This window comes from Aegilops tauschii, chromosome 1 (assembly GCF_002575655.3).
Source record: "Aegilops tauschii subsp. strangulata cultivar AL8/78 chromosome 1, Aet v6.0, whole genome shotgun sequence".
NCBI classification, from domain to species: Eukaryota; Viridiplantae; Streptophyta; class Magnoliopsida; order Poales; family Poaceae; genus Aegilops; species Aegilops tauschii.
The window spans coordinates 307,821,515-307,844,402 of NC_053035.3; the positions used below are offsets into that span (position 1 = coordinate 307,821,515).

The 22,888-nt window shown below is 43.3% G+C and overlaps 1 pseudogene; it reads left to right on the forward strand.

Annotated features, from left to right (window-relative positions):
- The first annotated feature begins 257 nt into the window (after positions 1-257).
- On the forward strand, positions 258-8,520 carry LOC109774390 (uncharacterized; annotated as a pseudogene).
- The last annotated feature ends 14,368 nt before the right edge of the window (positions 8,521-22,888 follow it).

Consider the following 22,888-nt stretch of genomic DNA (forward strand, 5'->3'; position numbering starts at 1 on the left):
GCGCCTCCTCCATCGCCGCCCTGGCCGAGCGGTCATGGGAGGAGCCGCCTTCCTGCTGGTTGCCGGGAGGGTTGGATGTCGCCATCGAGCCCCCCGCCTCCATCGCGCCCCGTCGATCAGATCCACGGGCGCCGTTAAGTCCACCGCCTCCCTAGTCGCCCGAGGGTTTTAGGGTCGGTTGTGATTTTGTTAAAATAGAAATGAATACAAATACGAATTATACGATATTTATATGTACGCTACAGCGAGACAGAGGTAGAGGAAAGGTAGTGCGTCCTGCTCGGGCTCTCACGGCCACGCAAGTCCACAGATTCGTTTGTTCGTTCGTTCCCCCCCGCGGCGCGGCGGTTGCTCGGCTCCTGCAATTCGCTTGATCGATCCCAACCCTCCTCCTCACTCCTCCTTCTCCCCTTCCCTCGTGACGCGTCGCCAAATCCAAACCCGCACCCGAACCAACCCCGAGTCGATCAAACCCCTACTCGTGGGTTCGTGACGAGTCGCATGGGCATGGTAGCAACAACGCGCAGCTCCCACTGACCCAGCCCAGCCAGCCAAGCCACTGCCCCCCGGGACGAGGCGGCTCCCCGATCGCCGCCGCCGCCGCTGCTCCAATGTGGCGGCGCGGGGCCCACTCCGACGCCGCCCACCACCTCCCCGCCGCCGGCGCCGGCGGGTCTACCTCGGCCGCCGCCGCTGCGGGCGCCGTGCGGAGGCGGCGCCGACCTGGGCTGTCGTGCCGCCCCAGCCACCTGTTCTTCGCCCTCCTCGTCGCGCTCTTCACGGCCTCCCTGCTTGTCGTCTGGCAGCTGCTCCCCATCGGCGACGGCAACGCGGCGGCGGACGGGGAGGGGGCGCCGCCGCCGCCCGACGGGGGAGGGGCGATGCGGTTCTCGGCCTCGCGCATGGTGCTGCGCGCGTTCGACACCGAGAGCCGGCTCGAGGCCGCGAGATCCGCGCGCCGCTGGTGGCCCGGCCTCGAGCCCGTCAGGCTAGCGCTCGTGAGTCTTCCTGTTCCCTCGCTCTCGCTCTCGCGCTACTTAAATATATATCATACTCTATATAATTCACGCTCAGTACCTCGTAGCTCAGCTGCATCAGTTCCAAAATTTCGGTTCCGGTGAGGAATGCTCGTTTTTAATCTATATATCTAGTGGAGCTCTGCTTGGGGTTCACCCAAGTGAAACGTGGACGGTTTTGATCGCTGGTGTTACTACAGTTATCTATCATTTTATCTGTACTGATCAGAGATTATTGGGCGGAGGAACAAACATGCTTACCTAGATAGATGCACCTCGTGTCTGCTTGGGTAGTTGGTTTTTTTATTGGTCAAGTCTCGTACGTACGGTATGATTGTTTTTGTTGCAGCTGCATGCCATGGACTTGAGTTTGGCTTTTGCATTGTTTCAGGTTGTGGGAACTATGAACATAGACGCAGAATCCCTGATGCTCACTACCTTAGCAAAAAGTCTTGGGGGACTCGGATACGAGGTCGAGGTGAGTTGCTTTGCAACGACATGACACACCGTAGACAGATTGCTTCTTTGGTGAAAGTCCAGTTGTCACTTGGTAAAATAAGAAGAAAAGTGTTGACTGAGTTGCTATGGGGCAGGTTTTAGCATTCACGGATGGGAAAGCTCACAATATTTGGAAAACTATTTGCCATGTAAATGTTGTGAGCTTTGAGAAGCTGAAGTATGTCGATTGGTCAAAGTGAGTACTGAACACTTAACATGTAACATTTCCCTTTATTCACATGCTATTCTTACTAATCTCTTGGTGCTTATACTCTCTGCACCTGATTTTGTAGATACAATGCTGTGCTCGTAAGCTCTCTTGAAGGGAAAAGGGTTGTTTCGATGTGAGTCAGTGATTTGTTTCTTTTGGGACACAGTACAATTTTAGATACAGTTATTTGTGTGACCACGTATACTGTTTCTCCATGTCTAATTTAGCTAAAACAGTATGCATCATGTATAACTGTATCAACTAATTCCTTTATTTGCAACCTTTGTTTATGACCACCTGGTATAGTCAACTTACTGTTGCAAAATTTTGGCAATTTTGACTACAAAGTACAAACTAATATTAGTAAATTGCTCCTTTTAAGACTTAATTGCATCATTTTATGACTGTTTTAGTTGGTTGTTTTTGCTGATTTTGGACTGGAGTTGACATTATGTTGCCAGAAATCGGAATATCAACTCCTGGAACGGTTCAATCTACTTTAGCTTAGTCATGGTCTCATATAGCACTTTAAATGAAATGCTCTAGGAAAATGATGGAACCTTTTGAACATTATTGTTATCTAGCTGTAGAGTTCTGATTAGTTATGGAATTCCACGTAATTGGTTGGGTGGAAGGTTGTATATGCTCTGATGTGAGCACCATGTAATAATTGCGATACAGGTCTCTGACAAAGATAAATCTTCCCAAAATAAAATAGTTCTGGTTGTACTAGAAGCATTTCGGTTCTGCTGATAACTAAGGGTGTGTTTGGTTGAAGTACCAAGTGGAACAGAATGTAATTATTCTATACTTCCATTCGACAGGAATGGAGTGGTTCCATCCCTGTCTTTGGTACGAATAATGAGGTGGAACAGAACTGTTACGTCTCGGTGTTTGGTTGGTGGAATGGAATGAGAAATGTTCAAATGTGTTTGCCTTTCTGGCAATATATGCAACGCAATTATATTTTCAGAAGCATTTTATTTCAATTTCAGACTAACAGTTTTTTTTCATCACCAATAATTGTATCATGCTTCATAATCATGCCAAATAAATGACATCAATAGTCTATACACAATCATATATTTACTAATAAATTTAAAAGAATTTTCAATAAATGGTCCACGGGCATGCACAAATATACAATTGCAAAAGGCAACAACAAGCATGTACAAATATCCATGTATGTGATTATCAATAGTTTCTGGCAAACACACAAGTGAGAGTGGACGATGGAGCAGAGCCCGATTCTCTCCTGTGGTGTAGCTGCCGCATGCCAATTCCTCTCCAAGTCGCCGGCCAGTACCCGGATGTGTGTTAGACCGCCGTCTGCTCGCGCTGCGCGAGCTGCTCATGTTGTGCCGCTCAACAAATTGATTCGTGCAGCGTCCGGCAGCCACCTAGCAGGTGAGGCCACCACCGGCAACCACCAACCACTGCCGCAGCCCATGCTTGATGCTGCTCCTTCCGCTGCCACTGCTCCGCCCAAGCTGGCCGCTGCTCTCCTCCTTAGCCGCTGCTGCCGCACAGATGTGCCTGCGGCAGGACGACCGCTCCTCCTTCCTTCGCCCAGATGTGCCGGCGGCAGAACGGCCGCTCCTCCTATCGCTGGGAGAGACGAGACGGCCGGCTGTGAGGGAGAAAGACGAGCGGGAGAGATGAGATGACAGAGCGGCGGCTAAGAGTGGAGAGACAAGAGGGAGAGGTGAGCCTCGGGGCGGAGGCGGAGCGATGGAATTCCACCGATTCGGAAGTATTGGTGCGTTCCGCATCTCCCGGGTATATTCCTCAACCAAACACAGGAATATTGACCGGCTGCAGAACGAACCCGTTCCATTCCAGTCCAATCAAAACTAAACACACCCTAAATGACAACTGCTCCAATTCTGCCGTTTCACTAAATTTTGTGTTATTAAACGAGTTATTCTTTTGTTTTACAATTTTGGATTTTCTTTCCCCTTTATCACAACATTATTTGTTTTCCAACTCAGCACGTTTATGTTGTGTTCAGTCTTATGCAGGAACCTTTTCGACTTCCACCAGTGGTTTGGCTTATTCATGATGATGCTCTTGGGCAGCACCTTAGGAATTATCCAGAGCCGCATCTGTCCGTTCCAAATCATATTGAAGATTGGCGAGCTCATTTTAATGCATGCACTGACGTTGTGTTTCCAGATAGCCACCTCCCTGTATGTGTTGCCCCAACTTTGTATTCTGAAATAATTAAACTAAAGATGAGCATAGCCTTTATCTGACTTTTATCTTTCTGATTTTAGTTATTATACTCTCCACTTGATACTGGGAATTTCTTGGTGATTCCTGGTTCTCCGGTTGATATCTGGGCTGCTAAACGATACGGCTTGTCACATTCTCAAGGAACTATAAGGAATCAACATGGAATCAAAGAAGAAGATATTGTTGTTTTGGTTGTTGGGAGCTACCTGTTCTTTGATGAATTACCATGGGATTATGTAACAGTCTTGCGTACATCAGCTCCACATGTCATGGACATGGCAAGAACTAAAAAATTGGGAGTGCAGTTCATCTTTTTCTGTGGAAATGGCAGTGACACCTATAACTCTGCTTTCCAGGTAATATTATAAAGTATTTTCGTCGTGAATCTTGGCAGAAATGCCTTGTACTGTCGAAAATAGCAATTTTTATTTAGAGGAGTTTGGACTGCAAGGTCTTCCTATGTTTGACTGAAGGCACTAGACGACTGATGCATGGCATGTTATATGTGATATATATTTATTTGCATAAACATTTAGGTGCTGTGAAATGGATTCATTACACACATGGGAGAGGGAGACTACTGGTTGTCCCATATCAGGTCATCTTTGGCTCCACTGACTATCCTTTTTTTTTTTTCTTTGTACAGGAACTTGCATCTCATATGGGATTTCCTGATGATTCTGTAAAGCATTTCCCCATGACACATGATATCGGAAACCTGCTAATGTTTGTTGATATTGTTCTCTATGGATCTTTAAGACAGGAACCTGGTTTCCCTCCTTTGTTATTGCGGTCTATGTCCTCTGAAATTCCAATCATTGCGCCAAATCTAACTGTTATAACAAAATATGTATGCTACTTAATCCATTCCATAATATGTTACTCCCTCTGTACACAAATGTAAGACATTTTTGCAGTTTAAATTAAACTGCAAAAACGTCCTACATTTGCTTAACAAAGGGAGTATTTGCTTTGCCACTGTTGTGTTGGGAGATCCTTTTCACAAACATGTTTGTTATTTTCAGGTCACTGATGGTATTCATGCCTTCCTTTTTAATTCTGGCGACCCAAGCACAGCAGCTTCAGCTTTCATGCGGATTTTAGGAGAAAAGGGACTTTTGGACACTGCCTATTCTGTTGCTTTGGAGGGGAAGCTACTTTCAAAAAACATGTTAGCATATGATTGTATTGTTGCTCATGTTAAGCTTCTTGAAAGTGTGTTGCACTATCCTTCAGATGCAAGATTACCACTTTCCTTCTCTCAAGTTAAAGAGAGAACATGGTTATGGGATCCTTTCGAGTCGAAAGCTGCACTGGGCAATAGTTCTTCAGAAGATGAAAGACATATCCACACAAGAATTGCTGGTATTCTCTTAGGGGAATCAGCTCAAAGTAATTGGACAATCGATTCTGATAGCAATGATACTTCTTCATATGACTACCCTACCCAGTCTGATTGGGATGATCTAAGTGAAGTTGAAATCTTTGAAGACATTGAGATGAGAGAAATGGAGGAGGTGAGTTTTTTGTTGTTGTTTTAACATAATCCCTCTTCTCGAACAATACTAAAATGTAATATTCTGGACAAAAAATCATATACTTTTGTGCTATGTAGATTGATGAAAGGGTGGAAAAACCTCTGTTAACATGGGATGAGGTGTACAGAAATGCCCGAAAATCGGAAAGGATGAAGCCTGAAGGAAATGAACGTGATGAAGGCGAACTGGAAAGAACTGGGCAGCCCGTCTGTATATATGAGATTTACCGTGGAGAGGGCGCATGGCCATTTTTACACCATGGTTCTTTATATCGTGGCATTACTCTTGTAAGTCCGGGCACAGTTTGACCTAACTGTGCTTGTGTGTTCAACTTCTGTTTTTAGTTTGGCAGTGTGGATCGTTTCTACTTTGTTATTTTTTAAGAATCAAAATTTGGAGTTCATTGGAATTGCTAGCCTTTCTAGCAATTAAATTTTAAAGTTCATGTATGTTTATCGGCACAATGCTTTATTGTATTATTCCTACCTGTTGGTCTTGCTAGTTAAAGTTGCATTCACCACTTCTGATTTTTTTGGATAAATTTTGTGTCAGTCAAAAGGAGCCAGGAGACCCAGATCAGATGATGTTGATGCTGTTATGCGGCTTTCGGTTCTAGACGATACGTACTATCGTGATCTTCTTTGTGAATTTGGTGCTATGTTTGCCATTGCGAACAGAATTGATACTGTACATAAGTTACCGTGGATAGGTTTCCAGTCATGGCGAGCTGCTGGAAGGAAGGTACAAATTATGAATTTCTCATTGATTTTCCTCAGTCCTGTGTCACTTTTGGCCATATTAGTTTTGTGAACTTGTTGAGAAACTTGTATTCTTCCAGGAAGAAAAAGAGTTCAGATTCTGCAATCATTTTATTTTAACCATGGAACTATGGAAGTCAATTTGTTCTTCTCTTGTGTTATGTCCAGTATATGCTGCTATAGAAACTTTTCTACACCCTGAACACACAGGTCAAATTTAAATACCCTGGTATTTTAGGTTTTCTGGGTGGACAATATCTATTTATACGGCCTGCTCCAGTAAAGCTATTAAGTAACTTTTCATTTCAGTCATTCATCCACGCAGCAATGATCCTACATAATGATATTTTTAAGCAGCAATAGTTCCACTGGTCATAATGGTGCATTCTCTGAATTTGATATCTGATATTATTGCTGCTTAATACTAGTATGTACTAAAAAAGTACATTTTGCCTATATTGCTTTTTTGAAGACTGGCATAAATATCAACTCTTGGATGTTTTTTTTATGAAACAGGATATGATTATGTTTTTAATCTTTCTCTCTCATCAGGTTTCCTTGTCTGAAAGTGCTGAAGAAACCTTAGAGAAAACTATGGCTGGGGAAAATCATGAGGATGTTATATACTACTGGGTGCCAATGGATACTGATCAAACATCCAACTTTTGGTCAACGTGTGATTGCCTAAATGCTGGTCATTGCAGGTGCCTTTTGAAGTCTTCGCATGTTTCTATTTAGTTATTTTTTTTGGTTATGTTCCTTTGAGTTCAGGCAATAGGGTGAGGAACCACTCCCCAAATCATTTTGTCTTCAGTGTACTATTACATTTTTCCTTTGCTTCAACTTGATCTGAAGGGACTTGTGCTATTTGTTCCTACCTTTTGCATCATTGTTTGACGATGTAGCTGCCATGGTGTATTAGGCAAGAGATTTATACAATGCTCTATTCCAATCTGCTTGCTTAGGCTTTACCTTCATTGTTATTTGGCAGAACTCTCTTTGAGGACGCATTTAGGAATATGTACGGATTACCAGAGGGCGTTGCAGCCCTGCCGCCAATGCCCAATGATGGCGATTATTGGTCTACTCTTCATAGTTGGGTAATGCCCACCCCGTCATTTTTAAAGTTCATCATGTTCACAAGGTAATGATCCATATTTTTAGGAGGTATTCACTTATCTTTATGTGTAAATTATTTTCATTGAGTCATGTTTTGCAGGATGTTTGTTGATTCGCTTCATAGCTTGAATGGAAACAATACCGAGCCAGCTTCATGCTTGCTTGGAGCATCACAACCTGAGGTGACCATTCCCCCCCCCCCCCCCCCCCCCCCCCCCCCCCCCCCTAACTTATCTTTATAATTCAATACAGATGCCATCTCAACTCAGCCATCATCTTTACCCCAGAAAAGGCACTGCTATTGTCGAATACTGGAAATCCTTGTAAATATCTGGGCTTATCACAGTGGAAGGAAGATGGTGTACCTTAACCCTGTCACTGGAGAGAGCAAAGAGCAGCATCTGCGCGAGGAAAGAAACGAGATGTGGGTGAAGTTCTTCGATTTCACCCTCCTGAAAAGCATGGACGAGGATCTAGCAGAGGAAGCGGATGACGGCATGCACCCCGGGACGGACCAATGGCTGTGGCCGTTAACTGGGCAAGTGTTCTGGCCGGGCATTGCCGACCGCGAAAGGGAAGAGAAATACATTAAGAAACTGGACAAGAAGCTCAAGAGCAAGGTGAAGTTGCTAGAGAGGCAGAAGTCGGGTTACAAACAAAAGCCGCTGGGACAATAACAGTAGTAAAACCGGAAGAACCAAAAGAGATATCCGAAAATCGATCACGCCAGCTGCAAGATCCGGCCCATCAGTGTTGATACACCATGTTTTCTCTCGCGGCAATCCGACAAGAGGCGAGCATGTCACATTATTGCTGCAGAAGAGACGAAGCGTGAAGGCGCCGTGGTTGTGAATACGCATTCTTTCCTCTAACCCCCGGATCTCCCCTCTCCAAAGGAGCTTGGCAACGCTGGAGGACACGGAACAGTTTTTCTTCCTGCTCATACAAAAATAGGTTACATAGTTCCACTGGTTTCCATTATTTATTTTTGTCTTCCCCGTTCTGCTATGGAACTGGTAGTAGCTGCATGCACGGGGAGCAGAATTTTGGTAGGACTTGTAACCGACCACACGCCGTTGTACATGTAAATTCCCAGTAGAGAGCCACGCACGGAGGCAAGAGCAATAATTAAAGCGCTTTGATAACCAGCGAACGTCAGATATGTAAGCATGGCAAAACAAAAGTTTTTTTATAGCAAATTATGTTGTCGCGTGGATGTCAATCCTTTAGCAAGCATGGCAAATCCTGGCAATGTTCAGTTTTTTGCCAGGATTTGCCGTGCTTGCTAAATGAAATTGTCATCCTTGCAACAACACAAATTGCCATATAAAACGTTTGTTTTGCAATGCTTAAATATCTGATGTTGGTAATTTTAACATTTTCATAGTTAAATCATGACCTTGTTTGTGGCTTGCAATTTTAACATTTTCATAGTTAAATCATGACCTTGTTTGTGGCTTGCAATTTTAACATTTTCATAGTTAAATCATGACCTTGTTTGTGGCTTGCAATTTTAACATTTTCATAGTTAAATCATGACCTTGTTTGTGGCTTGCAATTTTAACATTTTCATAGTTAAATCATGACCTTGTTTGTGGCTTGCCCGGTCTTCTTGACGTAGGGTTGTCAAAATTGGATAACTCATACAGCATGATGGTCTCACAGCGCTATGGCAATCCTTAGGCGCCAATAGCAATATATTATACTCCCTTCGTTTTTAAATATAAGTCTTTTTAGAGATTTCAACAAATGACTACATACGGAGCAAAATGAGTGAATCTATACTTTAAAATATGTCTGCATACATCCGTATGTTGTAGTCCATTTGAAATGTCTAAAATGACTTATATTTAGGAACGGAAGGAGTATATGAAATATCATAAGAGTAGGTTCTTTGGCGAAAAGGACATTGTGTGGATACAGTGTTCATGCTAGGGCCAAACCCTCGCACGGTATACAACCTGAAATGACGTCGGAATGGCTATCGGGACTGAAAAGAGAATAAGCAGCGCGTTACTTCAAATGCTATGATAACTGGTTTGGTTTTTTTTTTTTTTTTTTTTTTGACTTAGGCTACGAAAGATGTACTGCTGGTTATGTCTGCAATTCACTTCAAAGGTTGCTCATTGTTGGTCCCTACACATGCTAGATGCTTCTGAATTACTTAGAAACTTTGTTAGAGGTTGTGTGACGGAATACTGGAGATGCACATTGTTTTATTTATTACTCCCTCCATCCCATAATATAAGAATGTTTTTAACACTAGTGTAGTGTCAAAAACGTTCTTATATTATGGGACGGAGAGAGTAGTATATTACTGGCAGAAGTCTCTAGTTTCTTTTTCACGCCCCGATTTCATCAATTATGTTTGTGGTACAGTTACTGGTCGATGGTCATTCTCATTCTCATTCTCATCTTTCGCTTGTGAAGATTATTATTTAGCAGCTCAAAAAATGTAACTTCTTCCCCTCTCTTATGTTCTTTTAATAAATACAACACAACACAGACGCTCACATATATACACTCACCTTTTATGGACGCACACATGTACCCCCTGTCCCTATGAGCACATATGAGAGGCTAAACTGGCAGGTTCGCAAGGAACACTGTTTGATGTAAGACATTTTTTGTACGATGCCCATCCAACATTAATCAACCATCGATAGATCAAATATGTACTTAAACAACCAACGTATGATCACAGTGTCTACATAGGGCGATTTCGGGTCTTGAGATTACCGAAGTCATCACCCGTCTCTCATATGTTAAAATACAACCAAAACTATCTGAATTCACATGACGATGTTTTTTAGGACACACAGGGATTAAAATGGCTGAGTAAGTTTGAATGAAAAATGATGTGTATGGTTGCTACCGCATTGAGTCATTCTTGTTTAGTGATGAGAAGGTAACCGTGAAAAATGAGGTTCCAAAAATCTTCCAAACTTTTTCTTTATCTCCCGAGAGATGGAATTCCTCTCGAAGTAAAGCAAATGCATAACAAGATATCACTAACAATTGTAAAAAAAAACCTTGAGCCCCCCCCCCCCCCCCCCCATATCAACTTCATTGACTACCCATCAACATTGGCCATATCAGTACGGTGACCTTGGGTGAAAAGCAAAGTGGATCAAAAACATGAAAAGTTAACATTATGTGATGATAAACACAAACATGGGAACTAGATGAAGCAAACTAAACTGACAGGGTTTTAGAATCAACACAAAGTGATGATTATCTATTATTATTTTTTATTCAACATTTTTGGTGTTGCTAAATGTGCATACCGCACATGGCTCCGCCACGCCACGAGCTTGATCCAGCTCGTGCGACGTCGGGTGTGCTTCCATTCAGGCACGATGATTATCTAATTTTTATGTGGTGTATGTTTTATAAACACAACGGCGGAGCTATGTTAGGGCCAGAGGGGGCCGTGGACCCCAGCCCAAATGATAGTTTTTCATTACTACTCCCTCCGTCCCAAAATTCTTGTCTTAGATTTGTCTAAATACGGATGTATCAAGTCACATTTTATCTAAATTTGTTTAAATTTTAGTATTAGATACATTTGTATTTAGACAAATTTAAGACAAGAATTTTAGGATGGAGGAAGTATGTAGTAATAGTAGCTCATGCATACTGTACTTGGCTTAGAAGTTGGCACATGTTCACGCACAAGGCACAATACAACAACAAACAAGCAAATCTTCCCGCATCAGCTTGGCTGCTTCTCAGCTGCTGTGGTGTTTTCCTCAAACAAACAAACAAAAGATCATGTTGTGTGCTTTGTCTCAACAATCGGACGGCGCCGCGATGCACAGGCTCGAGACGCCATCCGACAGTTACTGAGGAGAAGGTGAGGAGGTTAGGAGGAGCTCCGCGTTTGGGCCGCTAGTGACGCGACTCTGGCGCCTGGGGTCAAGGGCATGTTGGCGCAATAAGCCATGTCCCTGCGGTGGTGACCGGCGTCGGGCACGCCAGGTCTGGTCCATGGCCGCGTCGAGCCTGGGTATGATCTGACCATTGTACAGGCATAGTCCGACTTGTGTATAGACTGTGTGCGTGTGTGCGTGTGTGACGGGGGGTGTGCGTGTGTGCGAGCGCACTTGATGCGTGGGTTAGTTAGCGATAGTAGCGGGGGTGACCGCGATGTTCTGTTGGAGCCCGGCCGCGTTGATCGCGTCTGTGCGCGACGGGGGCGTGAGCCAGAGCGTGCGGAGCGCGCGGGCATGGAGGAGTGGGGAGCGTGACGTCGTGTGGGTGCGCCTACTAATAAAACTCCATCCCGTGTACTGTTGTAGGAGTGGATTCGAGTTCATGCTCAAGGAAAAAGCCATTCGTGCGCCGGAACCACCGTGTCTTATGTCTCCCTCCTTCTTTCTTCTTTGTTTCGTTTGAGCGTGAGAGGCAGTGAGTGATAACCCACAAATATAGGGGATCCCAACAGTTTTCGAGGGTAGAGTATTCAACCCAAATTTATAGATTCGACACAAGGGGAGCCAAAGAATATTTGTAAGTATTAGCAGCTGAGTTATCAATTTAACCACACCTGGAGATTAATTATCTGCAGCAAAGTAGTATGATAGTTTTGATAGTAGTAGCAACTGCAATAGTAACGGTAACAGTGATAACAATGGTTTTGTAGCAGTGACAATAGTAGCAACAGCAGTAGTAACTTAGCAAGAACAATATGTAGGAAAATCGTAGGCATTGGATCGATGATTTGTTGGATGATATTCATCATATAACAATCATAACCTAGGGCGATACGACACTAGCTCTAGTTCATAAATATAATGTAAGCATGAATTCCGTAAATAGTCATACGTGCTTATGGAAAGAACTTGCATGACATCTTTTGTCCTACCCTCCCGTGGCAGAGGGGTTCTATTGGAAACTAAGGGATATTAAGGCATCCTTTTAATAGAGAACCGGAACAAAGCATTAACACACGGTGAATACATGAACTCCTCACACTACTGCAGGATGCTGCTAACGCGACACTACGATCAGACACCCTTCGACGAAATTGTGTGCGATGCAATAATCACAAACAGTGGTGTAAAAGAACTGTCAAAAAAGGTGCAAAACGTTTGCGATGGCGGAGCCATCAAACACGGTTCAGATTTTTAGTTGTGTGTGCGATGCAGGGCATACGGTTGATCCAGACGAACTGTTTGCAATTAGACAGAACAACAAAAACGGGCAGCCATATCAATGTGTGTGTGATATACGGCATACAGTTCGCTCCGATGAACGGTTTGCTATTAGGGAAATCAACATAAACGGTTAGCCAGATCAAGGTGTGTGTGATATACAGCATACGGTTCAGTCGAATGAACTGTTTTCGATTAGGAAAGAGAACATAAACGGTTCAACTTAACAAGATGTGTGTGATACGCGGCAAAAAGGCCCGGAGGTTAATTCGAGAACAAGTACACAGAGGTTAATTTGACATACATAACTTATAAGTTTCACAGAAATCATATCACTTTTTTTAGAAAACATTTAATTCCGTTGAATGTATATAGTGCTTCGTCCTATTAGTTGAATTAACCTCGAGGTCCATGTTTTGGAAATATGTCGTAAAGTAACGGGATAGACCTTCATTCAAGCCAATCAGCATGTGTTCAAGAAACAAAAATTATCAAAAGGTAACGAGATAGACCTTCTTCAAGCCAATGAACATGTGTACAAAAAACAAAAAATGTCAAAAATTACAAAACAAGGAATTCAACTAACATGATGGAGCACTGTATACATTCAACGCAATTAAATGTTTACAGTGACCCATCACATCAGTTAATTTAATATCGAGGCCACTTCCCATCCGGTCACCCATCTGATGACTACTCAAGCCTCAGCACAGTTAACTTGGGAGTTCTGTTAGATGATCTATCGGTAGGGAAGCTGGTCTTTGCTGCTGTAGGATCCCTCTTTGCATACTTTATTGGGCACCCGGATGACCGACTGTTGCCGCCCAATGGTCAATGACACGTCCCCTGCATGGCAGTTTTTGCAGCGGGTAACTGCATCGTCACACCGCACCCGGCGCAACCGCATGCACACGAACGTGTGTGATCGTGCGCCGGCACCAAACACTGGCAGCACAACTTATAAATTGACGGATGGAGTACTAGTTACAGTGATGCATATAATTAAGCAAAGGGATCGCACATGTCTGTATTGACTGGAACGAGAATGCAATAGCACAATAAGAATTAAGGCCACGATGATGCGATCGCAGTGGTGGTTACAGGAGGCAAGAAGAAAGATGCATCCATCAACGTATGACCTCCTCCTCTTCAACTCAGTGCGTCGGGCCACCGACCGGCGGCTAAGGAGCGGCGGCTTTTGTGTCGAGGTCAAGGTGCTTCTCAGCAAAGGCATCCAAGGCTTCTAGCCGGTTGAAGAAGGCCAACGTCGTAGCGTCCTCACTGGCCTTGTAGATACCTATGTACACGATTTGCTCATACACGTGGATGTGCAGGTCGGCGAATTCTTGCAGGGCGAGGCGCCTCGCGGCGAGTGCGACCTCCAGGTGGACATTCTTCGTGGCGTCGGCGGGCAGTCGCAGGGCCACCAGTGCTTGAAAGAGGTTCTAACCATGGAGGCCGATTAGGGTGGCAGGCAATGAGGAGCCCGGGCGCGCGGGTTGGAGGAGTACGGCGATGTTGTCCACGAGCTTCTTGACGACGGTGAACTTGGTGGTGGCAATGATCATCTGGTCCAACTAAGAGTTGTAGCTGGCGTCGACGGCGGCCATCCACCAGCCAGTCGCCAACACTGTCTGGAGACGATCTTCGGTGCCATGCCGCAGGCCGGCGTCGTGGACCATCTGGCACAGTCACTGGTCGCTCGCGCGCATCACCGCCATGACTCTGGAGTGAGCACTTTTGCGCTTATTAGTGTAGGTGCTTAGGCAAATGCTTAGGTGCGTACGATGTGGTAGATGCATTGGAATGGAGGGGCGCATTTATATGAGTGCAACTGCGTTGCATTCACATCGTGCTGCCTCTTTTCCCGGTCCTACTCCCATTACTTCCCTCATGCATTCACACAATGCTAATTGAAGGAGGATGCATCATTGGCCGTTCAACATTTCGGGAACCGCTACCCTCTCCCTCATCTGTATTAAAGCCGTATCGAGAACTGCGTCGCCCGCTGTTAAATCGAATAGTACTGCACCGCCTGCTGCACGCCCGGTTGAACACGCCTCCTCGCCTCCATCTATGCTTAATCACTGAATTTTAGTTGCAAAAATTAGACACTGCTAGTGATTTTTAGCTTCATATTTTGATAAATCGCAGTGTTACAAGATTGACAAATGGCAATGTTACTAGATCAACAAATGCCAATCTTTCCAGTTTGACAAATGGCAACATACCCAATGTAACAGATGCAAATCTTACCAAATTGTTTGTAAGTGGTTGCACACGGGTCATCCAAAAGAACCGTTTGCGTTCAAGAAATGCACAAATCCTGCTCTCACTTTCCATACGGGTGTTCTATCTAAAACGTTTGCGATCAAGAGCCATTAAAACCTATATCCATTAAAACCAAGACACATGGCGTCACGTGAATGGTTAGCAGAACGCACATGGTTTGAATTATACAAACGTTTGAGATATTAAAGTGGCAGCTATTTTTCCAAAATGCCTTTGTTGGCTGTTATTCGAGTACGCCTTCTCTCAAAATGGACACGAAAAATACCACATCATGTCGGGTGCCATTCCATGATAGCATGCCAAGTTTCATGAATTTCAGACGAGTTTTGGATTTACTAGAATTTAAAAACAAAGTATCTCAACGTTTTGCCGGCAATCAATGGTGCCCTGGAGTTTGAAATTCATTCCCATTTCTTGCATTGGACCTAAGCATGCACCCAAGGACAAAGATTTGATTTTTCAACCAATTTATATGCACTGGAGCATGTGCATGTAGTTCAAATTTGAATTATGCACATAAATGCATTGAAAACTCAGTTAATGCATAAAAATATCCAAACGAACCCCAAAAAATCACAAAAATTGACACAACACTCCTGTTGTTCTCTGTTGACACGAGAAAAAATTCAAAAGTAATAAGAGGCAATGGATATCGTTTCGTCCCCAAAGGTGGGACGTTCCCTACCGAAGCCATCATGCTTGTTGTGAGAAGCTCTGGTTTGTGAGAAGCATATACCCAAACCTGCCCCAAATGGGACAAAAAATTTACCACGACATGTTGATCCGCTCCATGATAGCATGCCACGTTTCATGAATTTCAGACGAGTTTTGGATTTACTAGAATTTAAAAACCAGGTATCTCAATGTTTGCGGCCGAGTGACGATGGCAGGGTGTTTGACACTCATTCACATTTCTTGCATGGGACCTAATTGTGCAACCAAGGACACAAATTTGAATTTTCAACCAATTTATATGCAGCATGCGCATGTAGTTCAAATTTGAATTATGCACATGAATGCATTGAAAACTCAGTTAATGCATAAAAATGTCCAAACGAACCCCGAAAAATCCCAAAAATTGACACAACACTCCCGTTGTTCTATGTTGACACTAGGAAAAAATTGAAATCAAGAAGAGGCAATGGATATCGTTTCGTCCCCAAAGGTAGGACGTTCCCTACCGAAACCATCAGGCTTGTTGTGAGAAGCTCTGGTTTGTGAGAAGCATATCCCCAAACCTACCCCAAATGGGTCAAAAATTTACCACGGCATGTTGATGCCGCTCCATGATAGCATGCCAAGTTTCATGAATTTCTGACGAGTTTTGGATTTACTAGAATTTAAAAACCAGGTATCTCAATGTTTGCGGCCGAGTGATGGTGGCAGGGTGTTTGACATTCATTCCCATTTCTTGCATGGGACCTAAGCATGCAACCAAGGACACAGATTTGAATTTTCAACTAATTTATATGCATTAGAGCATGTGCATGTAGTTCAAATTTGAATTATGCACATGAATGCATAGAAAACTCGGTTAATGTATAAAAATTTCCAAGTGAACCCCAAAAAATCCCAAAAATTAACACAACACTCTTGTTGTTCTATGTTGACACTAGGAAAAAAATTGAAATCGAGAAGCGGCAACGGATATCGTTCGTCCAAAAAAGTGAAACGTTCCCTACCGAAACCATCACACTTGTTGTGAGAAGCTCTGGTTTATGAGAAGCTTATACCCAAACCCGCCCAAAATGGGACAAAATTTTTACCACGGCATGTTGATGCCGCTCCATGATAGCATGCCAAGTTTCATGAATTTCGGATGACTTTTGGATTTACTAGAATTACAAAAGCAAGTACGTCAACGTTTGCCGGAGAGCCACGGTGCCGTGGTGTTCGAAATTCATCCCCATTTCTTGCATGGGACATAAGCATAAACCCATGGACACATATATGATTTTACAACCCATGTTGGTGCACCGGAGCATGTGCATGTAGTTTAATTTTGAATTGTGCACCTGAAATGGCTAGAAAACCAATTTAATGTATAAAATGTCCAAACGAACCCTGAATAATTCCAATTCTTTTACGACACACATATAGTTTCATGTTCACTGCAGATAAAAGGTCTAGCAATTCAAACACCGTCCATTGCCACTGTGACCCCATTATGTAATTCAAATCAAGATGAAAAATCAAGTAGATCCCACACAGTTTATTATAACCAACCGTGTGAGATGCAACACAAAATATCTTGGAGCACCGTCGGAGTATAGTACGCATACGGCTTACGTGAGAAGGTGCGACGGCTACAATCCACAGCCCGCTCTGAATAAGGGACCGTGTCTGATGACACTTTGCGCGCGAGTTTTTTCGCTGAAGCGATTCCAAATTTTCGGCTTCCGTAGAAATATCTACCTCCCCGCCCCCTCCCCCTTACCAAAAGTCACATTTCCCCTGTTTCCGCCTTCCTTTCCAAGTTGAAGCCTTCACTCCTTGCTTGCAGTGTCGCCTCCTCGCCGGCGACCCTCCTTCACGCTACTCGGCATCGTCTATCCAGGCAGGTAATCCACACCCGACCCCCATCCTCCTCCTCCTTCCACATCCCACATGCCCCGACCGCCGGCGCGACACCTTCCACCCAAATCACCGACCCCTCCACCAAATAAGCGCCGCCCTAAGCCATGGTGCACGCAGTATAGCCATGATCTCAAGGAGCATTTGGCAGCGGAGAAGCAAATCACGGCCGCACACGCGGATGAGGTCACGATGGCTGCCATTCGTGCCGACCCCCAGATCTTGGAGGAGCACCTCGCCGTCGAGGCCACCGTCGACACCTCGTGCGCCAACGCCGCGAAGCAGTTGGCTACTTTAAACGACAGTTCGTGGCGTTTTCTCGAGGCCATCGTCTGTGCCTTCGACGAAGACTACGAGGTGTTTCCTCAGTGTGCACGTGCTTACCTCATCTCGAGAGCCAACAGGTTGGTGCCCGGAGCGGCTCAGGCAACTCACCACTACGACAAGGGCACCCACGATGCGGAGGCCTCGCCCTCTTCCATGTCCAAGGAGCCAATCGTCATTGATATCGCCGACAATGAGGAGTAGCTTGTCTTATTAGCTCACTATAAGGACCCATGTTCAGTTTGCTAGCTACTGCCTTTCCTTAACAAATACTAGTGAATTGTGCTATTTACTTTTACCATGCAATCTTCTGCTCTAGAGTATATGTTCTATATGTCGTGCAATGTGGTGTTCAATTAACTGTTTGGTTCAATTATGCAAATGTGATGTTCAATTATTTAGGGTGCAATTTTTCAAGTTGTCAAGCATGCTTGGTTTGGTTAACTGTCCGATCTTCTATTAGGAGTATATTATATTGTGCAATGTGGTGCTTAGTTAACGTTTGGTTCATTTGTTGTGGTGTTTAGTTAACTGTTTGTTTCAATTCTGCAATGCGATGTTCAATTGTTGTGGGTGCATTCTATTATTGTATACCATGTGAGAAATAAATTGAATTTGACTGTACTAAATACATGAGAAACAAATACAATTTCTATATTTCCAAGTTGTTAAGCATGCTTGGTTTGGTTAACTGCCTGATCTTCCATTAGAAGTATGTTATATTCTGCAATTTGGTGCTCAATTAACGTTTGGTTCATTTGTTGTGGTGTTTAGTTAACTGCTTGGTTCAATTCTGCAATGCGATGTTTAATTGTTGTGGCTGCATTCTGTTATTGTATACCATGTGAGAAATAAATCGAATTTGGTTGTACTAAATACATGAGAAACAAATACAATTGCTATATTTCCAAGTTGTTAAGCATGCTTGGTTTGGTTAACTGTCTGATCTTCTATTAGGAGTATGCTACATTGTGCAATGTGGTGCTCAGTCAACGTTTGGTTCATTTGTTGTGGTGTTTAGTTAACTGCTTGGTTCAATTCTGCAATGCGATGTTCAATTGTTGTGGCTGCATTCTGTTATTGTATACCATGTGAGGAATAAATCGAATTTGGCTGCACTTAATACATGAGAAACATATGCAAGTGCTATATTTCCTAGTTCTTAATCATGCTTGGTTCGGATAAACGGGTTTTCCATGTGGCTTGAATTAATCTGATGAATCTGCAATGTGCTTATTTATCATCAACATATTTTACTGATAGCATGCGAACCCTTACTTAACCTGATGACTAACTACCTTATATGTGTTGCAGGGAAACAATGGGAAGCACTGAGGTTTACAAGATGGTACTAACTATTATACCTTGCCTTTTTTTTCCTTTTCCCCATTTCCAATATAGAGAAGATATTTATGCACATCCTTGTTTTCAGGCCTTTCCAAAGCAGTTCACTGATGATTACCTCTCAAACCACCTCTATGGTCAGGAGGCGAGGAAAGTTTTCATACAACATCCACGGTTCAATTATTGAAGTGTTCCTGAAGAGGTCAAAGGATGGACTGTCAATCATCCACAGGCACTGGCCTAAAGTTGCAAAGACCTTAAACATGAATGAAGGCTCAATATTCGCCTTCCGCTTCAGCAGTTTTCCAGATGAGATGCATCTGTCTATGTACCATCTATGATGCTAATTTCGAAAGGTTCTAGATGCTGCATGTGAAACTTGGTGCTGGTGCAGTTGTGTAATGAGGTAGCTAAGTGCTGAAGCTATATCATGTTGTGCTCGGATGTATTTCAATTATGAAATCCTGCTTCCTTAATATGGAAATGAAATATATTATGTGCTTAATATGAATGTCAATTAGATTAGTAAATGGATTATTAATAATAGGGCAATTAGCCTGCTAATTGGGTTTTCCTATTGCAAACGGTTATTGAGAAAACACCGTGGGCGATGACCTCATGCAACGCACACAGTTTCTAGGAATAAACCGTGTTGGATCAATGAACAATCACACATGACATTCTCTTGAAAACTCTTTGCGTTACGCCACCTTGCGCAAACGTTTTCCTTGGAGTGACTGTGTGGGATGTATATACGAACGGAAACGTTTAGCGGGGACTGACTGTGTGGGATGTACTTACGACCGGAAACGATTTCGCCTGTATAATTGTATTTTTTAGCACTACTGTACGTATAACCGTATTTGGTCGCTCGCCGGTCGCACACGACCTCATTTTGCCGAGCGTGTGTGCCAGGAGGGCATATCCCCGACGGTATCTGGGTCATGTGGGAAGGACCCCCCTATCGCAGTCACTCACTAGGTGACGGTTCCGAACGCCGTCACGGAAAGGGGTTAAAAACCATTTGTATAGCACCTCGCTGTACCAGTGTCAAACTACGGTCATCACCGGGAAGTGTCCCGACTATTGTCACTCCGGGGTTGCCGGATCATAACACGTAGTAGGTGACTATAACTTGCAAAATCGTATCTAGAACATATATATAATGGTGATAACATAAACGGTCCAGATCCGAAATCATGGCACCCGGGCCCAAAGTGACAAGCATTAAGCATGGCAAAGTCATAGCAACATCAATCTCAGAACATAATGGATACTAGGGATCAAGCCCTAACAAAACTAACTCGATTACATGATGAATCTCATCCAACTCCTCATCGACCAGCGAGCCTACGAAGGAATTACTCATTCCCAGTGGGGAGCATCATGGAATTGGCGATGGAGAAGGGTTGGTGATGACGAAGATTGAAGATCCCCCTCTCCGAAGCCTCAAACGGACTCCAGATCTGGCCTCCCGATGAAGAACAGGAGACGGCGGAGGCTCCGTCTTGTGAAACGCAACAATTCTTTCTCCCTGATTTTTTTTCTGGAAATATGTGATTTTTTAGCGTCGGTTTCAGTGTCTGCGGGGCCACCAGGTGGGGACGACCCACCTGTGCGCGCCTGGAGGGGGTGGCGCACCCTGGTGGGTTGTGCCCACCCAGGTGCCCCCTCGGTGGTTCTTGGCTCCAAAAATTATCTTTTATTGTATAAAAAATCCTCGCAAAGTTTTGTTCCAATCCGAGAACTTATATTTCTGCACAAAAACAACACCATGGTAGTTCTGCTAAAAATAGTGTCAGTCCGGGTTAGTTTCATTCAAATCATGCAAATTAGAGTCCAAAACAAGAGGAAAAGCGTTAGGAAAAGTAGATACGACGGAGACATATCAACTCCCCAAGCTTAAACCTTTGCTTGTCCTCAAGCAATTCAGTTGATAAACTAAAAGTGAAAAAGAAAACTTTTACGAACTCTTTTGCTCTTGTTTACATAAATAAGCTTAAACAACACCGAGGTTTTCAGCCAAGATTATAACTAACCATGTCGACAATAACTCTTAAAAATTATATTAACTCATATCAATGACATAATCAGCTAGCGAGCAATAATAAGATATCTCAAATAGCAACACGTTGTCAAAACAACCATGATATAATATGACAATAGTGGTATCTCGCTAGCCCTTTCTGAGACCGCAAAACATAAATGTAGAGCACCTCCAAAGTTCAAGCAGTGAGCCAGTGACTAAATATTGTAATTCATGGTAGAAAAGATCCAGTCGTGATGCACCCAACATTAGCTACACACAATGCATAAGCAAGACAGCAGTGCTCTCAGGTTCTAGCGCTTATTTTAGAAGGTGATGACACAACATAAAAGTAAATAGATAGTCCCTTCACAGAGGGTAGCAGTGATTTGCAGAGGTGCGAGAGCTCAAGTTTTTAAAACAGAGGTAAATGAAATTTTGAGAGATGCACCCTTCTTGTTTATTTCGCGACCATCAGTTATCAATATCTTCCATGCTAAACACATTAGTGGCGGTTCCCAAGCGATAAAGTAAAGGTTATGACTCTGTAGGAGTTTTTTTGTTTGATTATTTGTAAGCTCTTGTCTGTTTGCGGTTTGGGACTGGGAATCCCTATTACCGCCCCTCTCGTGCAATGACAAGTGAATAAACACTCATCTTGAGATTAATCCGCTTAGCATGGAAAATACCGACTACCTCCTGTCGTTCTATGAACAATCCAGGCACACAAAAATGATATTTACTTGAAGTTTTTAGAGGTGGCACATGCAAATTTACTTAGGACGGTAGGGTAATACCTCATATAGATAGGTATAGTGGACTCATCTGGAATAACTTGGGTTTAAGGTTTTTGATGCACAAGCAGAATTCCCGCTTAGTACAGGCGAAGGCTAGCAAATAGGTTGAGAAGCGGCCAGCTAGAGAGCAACAACGGTCATGAACATGCATTATGCATAAGTAACATTGGATACTAGCATGAGTAGGATATGAACACCATGAACATAAAAATCATAGAGGCTATGTTGGTTTTGATTCAACTACATGCATGAACATGTGCCAAGTCAAGCCACTCGAACATTTAGAGGAGGATACCATATCATCATACTACATCACAATCATTTTAACGCAATGTTGACATCCAAGATAAATCATTATCCACTCCTAGCTACTTATGCATGGCATGAGAAACTATAATCTCTAATTGTCATTGCAAACATGTTTGGTCATAATAGGATGAATCATGGATACTAGCTTAAACATATTTACAAAAACAGAACAAGTCGAGTTCATACCCGTTTCTCTCTGCCATCGCGAGTTCATCAAATATCGTCATTATTGCCTTTCACTTGCACGACCAAACGATATGAAAATAATAGTAGTGCAAGGGTGACGTGGACTAAGCTAGAATCTGCAAACATTTTATTCAACATGAGAAGACAAAGCAATATGGGCTCTTTGTTAGATCAACAATAATGCATATGAGAGCCACTCAATATTTTCATCGTGGTCTTCTCCTCGGTATGAATCAATAAAAAGAAAAAGAAATTCAGAGAAACACAATGAAATATTTTTGGAGTTTTTGGTTTTTCTTGAACAAGCAAATAAAAGGGAAAAACAAAAAAGAGAAAACTATTTACACGGGAAAGCTCCCAACAAGCAAAAGAAGAACAAGGAAATCTTTTTGGGTTTTCTTTTTAGATACTGCAACTAACTACACTAGAAAGAAAAATCAAAAAGAGGCAGGAAATATTTTTGTATTTTCTCAAAGTTTTTCAAACACACAAGAAGAAAGCGAGA